We start from the raw sequence: 14,586 nt of genomic DNA, 5'->3' as shown, positions 1-14,586 counted from the left end.
ACAATTGTGGAGTCTGTCCACAAAAATGTTTGACTTATTTCAAGTTTCAGAATTGAGTGACATTTTGCAATTAGTTTAGCTAACAATAAAGCTCCTAAAAGCTCTAGGCGTGGTAAAGAAAGAGATTTTAGAGGACTTACTCGGGATTTGGCGCATAATAAGTGACTTTCGACATTAATATCCACGTTAATGGAACGTACATAAATGCAACATGCATATGCCTTTTCACTAGCATCCGAAAATCCATGCAATTCAATTACTTTTGGTTGTCGGACTACAACATGTCGAGCGAATTGCATTAAACCGACTTGGGAAATTTCATTTTTTAAATCAATCCATTCTAAAAAAAGCTGTTGCGGAATGCTTTCATCCTAGTCAATTTTCAATTGCCATAATCTCTGAATTATAAGCTTTGCTCTAATAGACAATGGACCCAATATTCCGAGAGGATCAAAGATCTTCGCGACAAATGAAAGAATAGTTCTTTTTGAAACACTTTCTTGATCTGGTACAATGTTATGAGAGTTGTACTCAAATTTATCGCTACTGGGAATCCATGAAACTCCAAGCGTCTTAACGCTTGAATCATCCGTGATTAAATATTTTTTATTATTGAGATACTCCTGCTGAATATCTTCAAGGACTATTTGCTCGTTGGATTGGAACTTTCTATTTTATAATTTACAAATATTGCGCCTCCAATTTATTAAAGAATCAACACTTGTAGCGCCTGTTAGAAGATCATCAATAAAAAAATCTGACGCTAATACTTCACTTTTTAGTGGAAATTCCTCGGAAACGATTGAGGAAATTTCGAAAAAACATCGAGTAGCGAGAGAAGACGCGGACACCGTTCCATATGTAACGGTATTCAACTGGAAATGTTTCACTTCCTCTTCAACAGAATCACGCCAAACTATTCGCTGCAAGTTTCTTTCGTCTTTATGAATTAATGTTTGACGATACATTTTGGTCAGATCGCTGATTAAAACATAATTATGTTGTCTAAAACGAATGAATATTTAAAATAGGTCACTCTGTATCGTAGGACCTACCTTAAGGACATTTTTTAACGATATATTAGTAGAAGATTTACAAGCGGCGTCAAATACCACACTTACTTTAGTAGTGATACTATCAGGTTTTTCAACACTGTGCGTGTGGAATATAATATATTGGAGATTTCGATACGATATCATATGGAATTTCCGACATGTGTCCCAAATCTCGGTATTCTTTCATAAAATCTGTATACGCTTTTTTAAGTTCTGGGTTTTTTGTTAACCGTCTTTCAAAAATAAAAATCTAAAAATATCTTCCAAAAATAAATGATGTATTTTTTGATAATAGAAGAGGTAAATTGATCTATCCCAGGAGAGTTATTGTTCTTAGTTATTCAGTTAATCTGTTTAAATATATCATATGTTATTTACGCTTGATATCCTTAATAGTTAACGTTTGATTTTCTGCAACAGGCAGTGTACTTTTTTTACTTCTTCACTGACCATTCCATTAGTTGTTTATATAAATTTGTAAACCCTCTTAAGATTACTTTCCAGCATTTTAAATTTTCCTTTATCGTTTTCATTAAAAGTTTGCAAAAGTAGTTTTTTCATTTTGTCTCCTTTTTAAACTGGTTCTTAAGCCATTTTTGCCCTTTTTGTATAAATGGCCTGGTGTCGATAGTTTACTAAAAAATATGTATAAAACTATCTATTGTTTTGGTTTAACCCATTTCAGACAGGGCAATGTTACAGTCTTCATTTCCTAGAAGGTTATAGAAAATCTGTTCATTTAGGCTATTTATTTTTTAAATGTGGGTTAATAAGTTAGCCTACATTGTGGTCAAGATATGAGCTCATTTCTGTGAAAATTCTTGTAGGAGAGTTTGCACATAATAAAAAAATGTGCAAACAAAATGGTTTAAAAGGCATCATCTTTGTTTAAGAAATTCATTCATAAGTCAAATACTGATCTCTAGTCATAAGTACAGAGAAATTACCGTTATCTGCCCTCAAAGGCAACAAACCGGATTGGACTTTTAAAAAACGTTTACATCTAGAGAAATCCGTCGAAAGATTTCTAAAAAAATAGTTGCTTTTCAGAGGCGCAATTAACGTTCTTAAATTTATATATAGTCGCCTTTGCTCTTATCGTGCGGGTTCAAAGGTCACTACGTAATATGAATCAAATTGAAAAATCAGTGGCTGCCAAAATGTTATTTCCTTGAGAGTTTGACAATACATTGAACGCCGTCATGTGAAATATTAAAGCCGCATACACCTTAGATCATAATTATTAACTGACGTGATGCCTTTAACGCCGTAAAAATGTCGGCGGAATACTACGTATCCGAGATTCGACATGTAAAACATACGTTCGTTATTTCCTTTCATGACGTGAAAAAGCCCATAAGTATAAAGCCCGTTGGGTATACGCCTCATCGGTATATGCCTAGAATCCCCGATATTCTACTTGCCAGACATAATATTTACTTTTCTTTTTTGAAAAATTGTCCGAAATAGACGGAATTCTCAATAACAATTTTTCTTTACGCAATAATATCTAAATCTAAGCATTTTATATCTTTTTATGAGAGCAAAAATGCCTTCCTAGCCTTTCATTAAAATTGTACATATTTCATTTAAAAACGGTTGTTACCTAAATTTTTGAGAAATTAGTATACGATTTAGCATGACCCATGTATGTGCATAACATACTAATTTGTCGATTTCAGGGCACAGCGTCTAATTTTTAACGATTATTTGATCTTGTCTTCTTCTTTGTTTATGTGTGATTGTGTTTTTTTGTAATAATTATTGGGAAACTATACATTTTGGTATAATGACAAACAATTAATTTGTATTGTGTGTGATGAAGTGCAGTCAGAGACCAGAAAACTACTTTCTTTGTTTAAAGGCAAGTTCATGTTACAATCTCACTTTTAAAATGACATTTTAATTTTATGATTTATTATTTGTTGTTCGACCCAATCTATACGTTGATGCACAGAAAATTAAAAAAGTTGTTTTATCTTTTCTTTTATATCAGTTAAAAGTCAAAAAAAGATAAAAAATAACTAAAAAAAAAACTGGTGAATGCGGCGAGCATTTCTATCTCCCAGCGCATTCACCAATTCATTTATTTAACTTTGTTTAAAAAAATAAATACGAGGCGAGCTACGACAGTTCTTTAAAATGTCGTTTTCTTATGAATAGTTATTTATTTACACATTACAAGGCAAAAAAAGATTGAAACTAAGTATTAAAAATATGGAGAATGCGCCGGGCATATCTATCTCCCAGCGCATTCACCAATTTATTTACTTAGCTTTGTTTAAAAAAAAAAATTTGTACTTTTTAATCATACCTAAATAATAAACGAAATGCAAAAAGAAAACTAATTATTTTAATAACGAAAAAAAAATAAGGGATTGCTTAGAATGTACAAGAAGAAGTAGCTAAAGCGCTTGGAATTAGTTTAAGAATGGTGCAAAAGGTTGTATATGAAAACAAGAACAATCTTATTTCCAAGCAGGAAACAAAGTGTAAAAGGAAGAAGCCGAAGACTGAAGATTTAAGTGAATGTGTAAAAATGGAAGTAAGGGATAGGATTTATGAACTATATAGGCTAAAAACAAATATAACGCTGCCATTTCTGAGGGATGTTTTAAAGCAACGCGGCACTTTGTAAATTGAACTTTCTGCTTTATCATAATTAATTAAAAGCATAGGTTTTCGCTATAAAAAAGACAGCAATAGAAGATATTTGTGTGAGCCAACGAATAGGATTTTTAAGACAATATACACAAAATGAAAAATCAAAGTTAAGGAAAGTGGTATTCTTAGATGAAACTTGAATATTTTCAAACGGGAGTGGAATACAATCTTGACAAGATGAATCTGTGAAAAGCGTGAAAAAAAAAGGATGTGGTCAGGGAAAACGATTTATTATTTTACATGCGGGGTCTTCAACGGGATTTGTTCCAGGTGCAAGTTTAATTTTTTCTTCTAAGTCTAAAAGTATGGATTATCATGACAATATGAATTGCGAAATGTTTGAAAAATGGTTAAAGGAACAGTTAATACCGAACTTGCAAGAACCTTCCTTAATAGTATTAGACAATGCGTTCAATACATGCGTTCATTCAAGAATTTTGAATAAACAACCAAATGGAAGTTGGAGAAAAAGCGAAATTTATGAATGGTTAGTAAAAGAAAATCAGAATCCCTTGCCATATACGAGTATGCTAAAATCCGAACTTCTTTCAATTGCAAAATCGCTGAAAAGACCAAAAATATATGCTGTTGACGAAATATGGCCGAGAAGTTTTAAGATTGCCACCATACCATTGTCAGTTTAATGCCATTGAGCTTATATGGGCAGGGTCAAAATCTTATTATGAGAAGCATGTGGGTGCTGGGCTTAGATCAGGGGCCGTATTTTTGAAACCATTCGACGTTGATTCGCATACGAAATTAGAGGCACGAAAAATCGATATTCGTATTTTCGACCGCTTCGTATGCGAACTTTTTCGCATGCGATGTCTCGAATGGGTATATACCATTCGAATTTCAAAGTTCGTGTGCGATTCTGCCACTTGTCTTGTTTTGATTTTAAACTAGCTTTGTATTTTTTTTTAATTTGTGAGTTGGTTAAGTATTTTTGTAGTGTTTTTTTGTTATTTATTGAAAAAAAAAATTATAATCAAATGGCAAGATTAAACAATCTTGTGCAAAGAAACGTCGTCGAAAGGAATAGGATGTACTCTTCATTTCTTGATCCAGTATTGAAATGTATTCAGATGCTCAATTTAATAAATTATATAGATTAAGCAAGACTATTACGATAGAATTGATGTGCTCTTTATGTGCTCCAGAGACTGTAATCTGTCCGCTACTTTTATCCACAAGGCTTGTGCAGTTTTAGCCGAAAAATTTTGACTTTAATTCCGGGTGCTCTTCCATAAATGAAATTAGTTCTTTCTTTTGCTCACTCGACACAAAACCGCAATATTTTTTATTATTTGAATTAATTTAAAAAAAAAAAGTCAATTTGCAAAAACCCAAGAAACGCATGAAAAAACCTCAAAATTCCCTAATGTTTTTAGAGTTAAATTTTAGGTTAGGTTAAAAATCCATCCCGGTTGACACGGCCTCCAATAGCACTGGACTTTGCTACGTTGCCACTACATTTCATGTTCGCATGCGAATGAAATTTCGAATGCTGTTCAAAAATGCACTTTTTAATTCGTGTGCGAATTTTGCCGCTCGACTTTGTTCGCATTCGAAGATTCTCGCATGGTTTCAAAAATACGGCCCCTGACCAGATTGAAGCTGTTTGGAATGAGGCATTGAATCACATCACAAAGGACTATTAGCGGAAATCAGTGGATCACACAGAAAACATTATTAGAACCTGGTGGAAGAGAGAAAAAGTACTCGATATCCAAGTTGAACCATTGATCATTGCTCCATTTAAAGAAGATTCGGAAAATGACGAAGAGTTTTCCGACTCTGTTAGTGATAATGATAGTTATAATTAGTTTCTTTTTTTAGTCAAATTTGTTACTTCATTTTTACACATTCACTTAAATCTTCAGTCTTCGGCTTCTTCCTTTTACACTTCGTTTCCTTAGAAATCCACAAAAAATGCTTTTTCTTTTCCATAATTTGAAATTTAAATTATCTTGTTATTTGTCGCAATTGTCACACAATTAATGTCATCCGTCAATCGAAACGAGACAGGCATGTTTATTATGAAAGTAATTGTTTTAGAACCACTGACATTTATCATTTTATCTTCTTTTGATACATTAACGCTGCATATATCTGTTTCGTTTATCTGACGCGTTGTAGTTAAAAAACGTTGTTGCGCAAATTGAAATGAAACGTAACTACAAAAGTTTGTCGTTGATAATACGATACACCCGCACGATAAGAGCGATTTTGACTATAGTACATAATTTACTTTTTGCCTGGTTTGATCTAAAATGTTATCCTCATCTTTTCCTTGAATAAGTTATATCTTGTTATGTTTATCTGCATATGTCCCAAGTCTCCGTCAATTATTGAACAATCAATAGGCCGATAGATTCATATTTTGTAAAGGTTTACAAATATACAGCCTTCAATGGAATGTTTTATTTTAAATTAATGTATTTAATCAAATAAACATGACATTTCGTTTCCCGATTAGAGACTTGACCAGATGACATTCACAGCTGTTGATTTTAAACCTTATTACTGCCTATTTGGGTCAACATGGTGGAACGGCTTGTTCAGGTGAGAATGGTTTCAATTTTAAATAGGCTTGGCCTATGAAGTTTTCATCAGTTTGGCTTTTGTGGATCTGAGGGCACGGAACATGCCATGAATGAATGCATTACGAAACAGTGGGCTGCCAAGGCAGTTGTGCATATAGGTCTCCTGATGGACCGGTTAAAAGACCTGTCACTAGCCGAATTTCGCGTCTTTTTAGGCGTAGTACATTTTTGGTGAGACAGGCAGAGGGCCCACCTATGTGCGCTTTGGCCTGTCTTATACCAGGGGACTCAGTCCATCTTCGGTGGGTCCACTTGTCCAGCAGACCCTTCATTGACGCGACCGCAACGCATTTGGCGATACCAATTATGGGTTCCGGCCCCATCGGCATATTCGCGGATCCCAGTCTGGCAAGAGAGTTCGCTTCCTCATTACCTGCGTGGCCAGGTACTCAGACGAGCTGGACCCTGCAGCCAACCTGTACCAGTTTTTTGAGCACTTTTATGCACTCTAGTACAAGCTTGGAGCTTACCTTTGCGGCCGTGATAGCCTTAATGACGGTGTCCGCAGCTTAGGATTTTCTGTCCGCATTTTAACACAGTGAATACCTCGGCCTGGAAGACAGTGGCGTGCTCCCCCAGCCAGTATGCCCTACTGGTATGTGGGATCCCACCACAAAGCCCTGATCCAGCTCTGTTATTCATTCTAGAGCCATCTGTGCACCAGATGTTCCCCCTATTTAGCAATGCAGGTCTGTTGGAATGCTGCCACTCCTCTCTGCCTGCAATGTGCGTCACGAATCCCTCGCAGTCCACAGTCACTGGAGCCATGCAGTCACTGCCCATCAGAAGGAGAGGACATTCCTGTATAGCCCGTGACCAAATTTTTGCGTGACCGGTCTCGCCGTAGCACGTCATTTTGCCTGCTGCGAACTACGGTTCGCCGAGAACGTAGAGCCTGTACGCAGTCCTCATTGCCTCGAATTGCACAACGAGGTCCAGAGGCGGAAGGCTCAGCAGAGTCTCAAGCGCTCTAATTGGCGCCGTCCGCATGGAACCCGTTATGCTAAGACATGCAAGACGTTGGACTCTATTCAGTTAAGCACGAATTTTTGCTTTCTCCGTACATGGCCACCAAACGATAGCCCCGTATGTAAGAAGAGGTCTCACAATGCGCGAGTAGATCCAGTGGAGGATCTTAGGAGACAGACCCCAGGTATTGACGAAAGCCCGCCTGCAGGCTCATAGCGCGCAGGTGGCCTTCTTTATTCTGGTGTCTGCATGATCGTGCTAGGAGAGTTTGGGATCCAACTTGATTCCCAGAAATCGAACTGTCCTGGAGTAATGCAGCTGCACGCCACCTAGAAATATAACAGGGGGCGTGCCAAAGTTACGTCTTTTCGTGAATAATAGGAGCTTTGCTTTTTTGGGGTTAATCCTGAGACCCCCCGAGGGGCACCATATGTCCACCATACGCAGGGCTCTCATCATAGGGCCCCGCATAGAGACGGCGTCTTTCCCTGGGCAAATGATTACCAGATCATCAGCGTAGGCCTGTGTGTATAGGCCAGAATTGTTTAAAAGATTTATCAGGCTGTCGACCACAAGGCACCACAAGGTAGGGGACAATACTCTTCCCTGCGGGCAGCCCCTAGCCGCCAACGTTTCGACAATCTCGTTGTTGAGCTGGGCAGATACATGATGTTTCGAGAGCATGGCCTCTATCCAGCTAACCAAAAGGGGTCCTGAGCCGCGGCTCTCGAGTGCTTGGCAGATTAATGCAAAAGAGGTGATGTCGAACGCCCCTTCAATGTCTAGAAACGCATCCAGACAGGCCTTGCCACTACCCAGAGCACCCTCCACGTTCCTAACGAGGTGGTGTAGGGCCAGGTCCGTGGATTTGCCCGCCTGATAGGCGTATTGGTGCACATGCAGTGGTTTGTTGACCAGGATGCTTTCCTTAAGGTATTGATCATTCAGCCTCTCCATCGCCTTCAGCATAAAGCTGGTAAGGCTGATAGGTCGGTACGATTTGGGATCTGTAAAATCGCTTTTTCCGGGTTTCGGAATGAAGACGACTTTCACTTGACGCTATAACTTTGGGACGTAGCCCTGAGCAAGAGACGACCTGAATAGTCTGACTATGTGTGGGGTTAGTACTTCTAACCCGTTTTGCAAAAGGCATGGATATAATCCATCCATGCCCGGAGATTTGAAGGGGGGAATGTCTTGATTGCCCATTTCACCCTCTCGTAGGTAATTATTTTTCTAGCAGTCTCGAGCTCTAAGCGAATCGGAGACCGAGAACAGCTAGGAGGATCGCGAGATGAGTTGGAGTCTGGGAAGTGAGTACGCAGCATGACCTCCAGTGACTCCCGCTCATTGGTAGTAAAGCCGCCATCTGGAAGTCACAGCGACCCCAATTTAGTTTCAGATTCCTTGGACAGTACTTTGCACAGTCGTGCTGCGGATGGTGTGTTTTCAACGTCATCGCAGAACCGCCTCCAGCACTGTCTTTTGGAGTCCCTGAGTGTCTTTTTGTATTGCCTTTGAGCTGCGTGGAACGCATCCCAGTCAGTGGCAAGCTTAGTGCGCTCAGCCCTGCGAAGGAGCCTACACGTAGTGTCACGGTGCTTTTCCGTGTTCCTGTTCCACCAGGCATTCTTGGCATTGGCGGGTCTCCGTCTGAGGGGACAGCTGCCCTCGAATGCCGCGACTATCGCACGAGTCAGGTTGACAGTCCCGATCTCTGTGTCAGCCGGAATTGTGTACCTTGCCGGCATGTCCGCAAGACCACCGACTAGCTCCTCTCGAAAGTGGTCCCAGTCAGTGCACCTTGGGTTTCTGTAGGCTGGAGTATCGCACCGAGCCTGCTTCTTTAATTCAAAAAGAATGTGCCTGTGGTCCGACATTGTGACTTCAAGGGACACTCTCCATGAGCTGAAAAGGTTCACAGTATTAGGTGAACAGATAGTAAGGTCAATAATTGATTGACCCCTATTGCAGTAGAAAGTTGCGACACTGCCTCGGTTGAGTAGTTCTAGGCTATTTGAGCACAGGAAGTCAACCAGGGAGCGGTCCCTTGGGTTCTCATCTCCGCATCCCCAAAGGCCGTGATGTGAATTCGAATCGCAGCCCATGAGAAGCGGGAGACCCAAGTCTTCACAGTATTTGACCACCGCAGTGACGGCCGGTGGGGGGGAGGGGGGGGGGGTGATTCAATTTCGATGGGAAAGTAGGCAGAGCAGACTACCAGATCCTTTCCCGTGTCCATTGACAGTTTGACGGCTACTAGGTCCCTTGTACAGAGACTTGAGAGGAGAAAGCACCGCACATTCCTAGAAAGGACGATTGCGCGGAGATTCTCACAAGGTTTATGTATTGTGCCGCCACTTAAACCCAGGCCTTTAACAGAGCCCTGGTAAGTCCAGGGCTCCTGTAATAAGGCGACGTCGATATGGAGCTCAGTGAGCCTTTTGCACAGAACAGCGGTGGACGCTCTTCCATGCTGTAGATTCGCCTGTAGAAATGTTAAAGGATTGCTGTATGGAAATGGAACATTTAGTTTTATGAAACATCTTTATAACAATCTGGAGACTGGTGAGGTTATCAATGGCATTTAACTGCGTGCTGCTGGGGAAATTAGATCTATATTTTTTTAAGGGAACTGAATTATTTCTTTCTTATCTTTGAGATCGCATTCAGGGAGTTTAATGCTGATACCTTTAAGGAACTTTATGTAAATGTAGGTGCCGCAGGGATCAGTGCTTGGTCCTTTACTTTTCCTCATTTTAGTGAACGATCTTTCAAAATTACAGATATCTGGCAAATTTACGTTGTTTGCAGATGATACCACCATCCTCTAGACTGACTCAGTTGTTGGCCAAATGGAGGCTAATTTAAGAACAGATTTGTTGAAAATAAAAGATTGGTGTGCTGCAGATTGTTTGACATTTAAAGTTTCCAAAACCTATATCCTTAATATTAAATATAATACTCATGGTATTTACATTCACGTCGCCGCAGCCTAGCGAATAAGTCGTGTTTATGTTTGTTGCAAAACGTTTGACAGAATGATAGTTTTTCGGCTAATTAATTAGAAGTTCATTGTTGAAGGTGCTTTGTACTTATAAGTATATTTACGGTGATATTATTATACGATCGTGATTGATCATGATTCATCGTGATTGATCTAGCAAAACTAACGAGTCACCTGTCCGCATTGCCAATTGTAGTTATTTATCACATGTTTTGTATATTTTACACTAAATTCCTATGGTCAGGTGTAAATATATGGTCAACAACAGTTCAAAGTATAGACTTTTGATGTGTTTGTCTAATGCTGGTTTGTGCATTGAGTCAACGAAGTAGCAAAGTAAAGACTTTCGTTAATTTATTGTCGTTGTGATTTTGAGTTTCTTGCCATGGAACTGTGTAGCAGTTGCGATAAAGTAATTAAATCAGGAGCAATTTTCGTTGAATGCAGCTTGTGTCGTTCCTGGTTTCACAAAGGCTGCTCTAATCTTTCCAAAACCGAATTTGATAAAATCTATGCGACTTTTGTTGTACAGTTAACAACAGACGGTTGTCAAGTATTAGTGTTCATAATGATAATGAAAGCTCTAGTTCTATAAAGACTGTTCAGGAAAATGTAGGAATTGGCGATGTAATATCATTACCTGAGATTTTGTCTAAGAGAAATGCTTTCATTGGTGATCTGATGAACGGCATTATTGAATTGCATAAACTTATTGTTTCTCAGCAATCAACAATTAATAAACTCGTGGAGGAATTACAGAAACTTCAAACATTTAAAAACGACCCTGCTCAACCAACAAATGATAAGATTAAGAATAGTAACTCCATTATAATTTCTGTGATAAATGATAGAAATGAGCGCAAAAATAATATTATGATGTTTAATGTTCAGGAAAGTAATTCTGATGATATGAATAATAGAATTAGTCATGATAAGGAGTTCGTACTTGATGTTCTGTCCATGAGTTGGGAATAGATCATATTGAGCCCTTTAAGGTCTATAGAACTGGACGTCGTGGAGCCAATAATAGGCCTATAAAAGTGTGTTTTAATAATACCGAGATTGTTCAAAAATGTTTGAGAGAGAAAAAGAAATTAGGTAGTAGCAATATAGTAATTAAAATGAATTTCACCAAATTACAGCGTGATGAAATCCGAGAAGTTTATGGAGAATTGGTAAAAAGAAAGAAAAAAGGTGAAGATGTGATAGTTAAATTTACCAATGGGTTTCCATCAATCTCTAAGAGAATTGTACGATGTCAAAAAAACGATTAAGTGATTCCTTGGTAATGTATTATTTTAACGCTGGGGGTATGAGGTCTAAGCTGAAGCATTTGAAGCAAACAATATCCGCATGCAGTTATGATGTAATTTCGTTGGCTGAAACATGGTTGTTTCCGGACATTTTGTCATCGGAATTGGAGTTTACGGCATATGAAGTATTCAGATGTGATAGAAGTGCCCTAACAAGTGCTAAGAAGGATGGTGGGGGTGTTTTACTCGCTGTGAGAAAGGAGTTAAAATCGCGATTAATTAAACACTCTTGTTCATCGTTAGAGCAAGTTTTTGTTTCTGTACAACTTAATCTTAAGAATATTGTTTTTGGTGTGGTTTACCTGCCGCCAAAATCTGATATGGCACAATACAGTGCTTTCTGTGATACAGTACTGGAGATCTTTGAGGCCCATTGGAATTGCTTATTTAGTATTGCAGGAGATATTAACCTACCTGGATGCACTTGGTTTAATGAAAATCAAAATCTTAAAGTTACCTTTTCGGATGGGTGTTCGAATGTCGCACCAGCTTCACTGCTTGGACAGGTATTTAATTACTTAGATGGTAAAGAAATGTTTCAGCTACCAAATCCGGAAGGCACATTTCTTGTTCTTTGTTTTTCTAATATTAATGGGTTTTCTGGATTGGCGGATGATTTTTTATTGCCGGTGACTGGTTCTCGACACACTCCGTATGAATGTGTCTTTTCAGTACCATATATGTCAAGGTCTCTGAAATATTCAGTAAAGTTTTTTGACTTCAAAAATGCTGAAGCTTAGTTTTACGTAAGAGGATTGCTCATAAAAGGCTTAAGGAGTCTCAATTGCAAAGTGATTATTTGGTTTTCTCTGGGCTTCGGCAGTCATGCAGTGTGTTGAGCGGTCAGTATTACCGCGATAATATTTCTTGTACCGAGAATAATCTATTGTTAAATCCTAGGTTATTCTGGAAACATGTAAGCAATGTTAAAAAGTCAAATATTATTCCTAAACACATGTTTTTTAATGATGAAACTAGTGATGAGGGTGGTGATACTGTTAATTTATTTGCCAAATATTTGTCAAACGTATATTCTGATAAAGCATTTCAAATACCTGAATATTACATGACAGGGCTTGTGGATCAATTGGATGTCAAATTTGAAGAGTTATCTTTAGTAGAGGTTTTTGACGAGATTCTTGGCTTACAGAGCAAGATTTCTGCGGGACCGGATGGCATACCCAGCTTGCTACTTCGTGAATGTGTATGTACTCTGTCGAAGCCTATTTGCACTTTATTCAATCTGTCTTTAAAGTCGGGAGTATTTCCTTCTTTTTGGAAGAATTCATATATTACGCCAATATTTAAGTCTGGTAATACTAGTGATGTCAGTAATTATCGAGGAGTTTGTATACAGTCAACCTTGCCTAAACTTTTAGATGCACTTGTAACCAAGCAATTGTTATGGCAATGTAAAAGCCTTATTTTTAACAGTCAATATGGTTTTCAAAAAGGTCGTTCCACTTTTACTAACTTAATATGTTATGAAGATTATTTGTTTAATGCTTTTGGTAAGGGTTCACAAGTGGATGTTGTTTATACAGTTTTTTCGAAGGCGTTCGACAGAGTTAATCATGAGCTTCTACTAGCAAAGCTCCAAGCTTTGGGTTTTGGATGAAATGTTATTTGTTGGCTAAGGGACTATCTACTGGGTAGATCGCAATGTATACGGCTTAATAACTTCTTATCTAGCAGCTTTTCTGTGCCATCTGTCGTTCCTCAGGGGTCACATGTGGGTCCGTTGCCTTTTACAATCTTTGTTAATGATATAGGATTATTTGTAAGAAATTGTGAATTTTTATTATTTGCTGATGATTTGAAATTGTTTTTGTCTATTGATTCAATGTCAAAGTCAATTGTTACAGGATGACTTGCATAATCTCTATGAATTGTGCAACCTTTATGGTTTAGATTTAAATGTTCCGAAGTGTTATTCAATAACTTTTGGAAGAATTCGCAATCTTACATTGTTTGATTATAGTATAGGTTCCACTATTTTAAAAAGGGTAACGGAAGTTAGGGATCTCGGAGTAATTTTCGATTCTAAGTTGACATTTTTGTCTCATGCTGAAAAGTTAGTTCAGAAAACGTATAGAAATCTAGGAGGTATAACTAGATGCAGTCAAGACTTCTCATGCTCTGTCTATAAAGTTCTGTACTGTTCGTTAGTCCGTTCTAGTTTGGAGTATGCTATTTCTGTATAGCCTTCATTTTATAAATCGCATATTGAAAATATTGAGAAAGTCCAAAATAAATTCTTAAGAAATTGTTCTTTTAAAGTTAAGGTTCCATTAGCTAATGGTCATACTGATTACAAGTCGGTCATGTCAGTTCTCTCTTTGGACCCACTTGAGTTAAGGCGTAATAATTCAGACTTGTGTTTTATTTTTAAATTAATATCTGGCATGACTGATTGTGATTATCTTTTAAGCAGCTTTTAGCAGTTTTAGGAGTCCTCTTAAATTAATTAATTAATTAGTGACTGTTACTTTAACAGGTTTCTTTAAATTAATTTATAACTTTGATTTATGTCTTACTATTATCTAGCTTAAGTTGCATTATTATTAGTATCTTTTGTGTTATTTTATTTTTGTAAAATTAGTGGATACCGTTAAATAAATAAATACATGAACATGTAAAATGCCACACTTCGGTAAGTTTTTGGGAATTTCAATAGACAAACCTCTTAAATTTAAATTTAACCGTATTAACTTTTTAATTGACTATTTGTTTTGCGGAAAACGTTTGACTTCGAAATTACCTGCGAAGACTACAGATTACTCACTCTGAACTCATATGTGGCCCTGTTGTATATGGAGGAAAAAAGTTATTTAATGATATTCCACTAGAAATAAGAAACTTAAGAATGAAAAAAGCCTACGTATAAAAACAAAGAAATTTGTCGCTAGTAAAGATTACTACAGTTAATGAAATTTCTTTAAGATTAGCATTTAAGCATTTTTTATGTTTTA

At 37.7% G+C, this 14,586-nt stretch overlaps 1 protein-coding gene across 1 annotated transcript in view; it reads right to left on the bottom strand.

The window, feature by feature from the left end:
- Nucleotides 1-14,586, bottom strand: part of LOC126739954 (DDB1- and CUL4-associated factor 11) — a 69,638-nt gene that overhangs the window by 22,841 nt on the left and 32,211 nt on the right. The gene's annotated exons all lie outside the window — the stretch shown is intronic.

Source organism: Anthonomus grandis, chromosome 8 (genome assembly GCF_022605725.1).
Source record: "Anthonomus grandis grandis chromosome 8, icAntGran1.3, whole genome shotgun sequence".
NCBI lineage: Eukaryota > Metazoa > Arthropoda > Insecta > Coleoptera > Curculionidae > Anthonomus > Anthonomus grandis.
The sequence above is the reverse complement of the archived record's forward strand: the minus strand, read 5'-3'. Positions and strand labels throughout refer to the sequence as shown.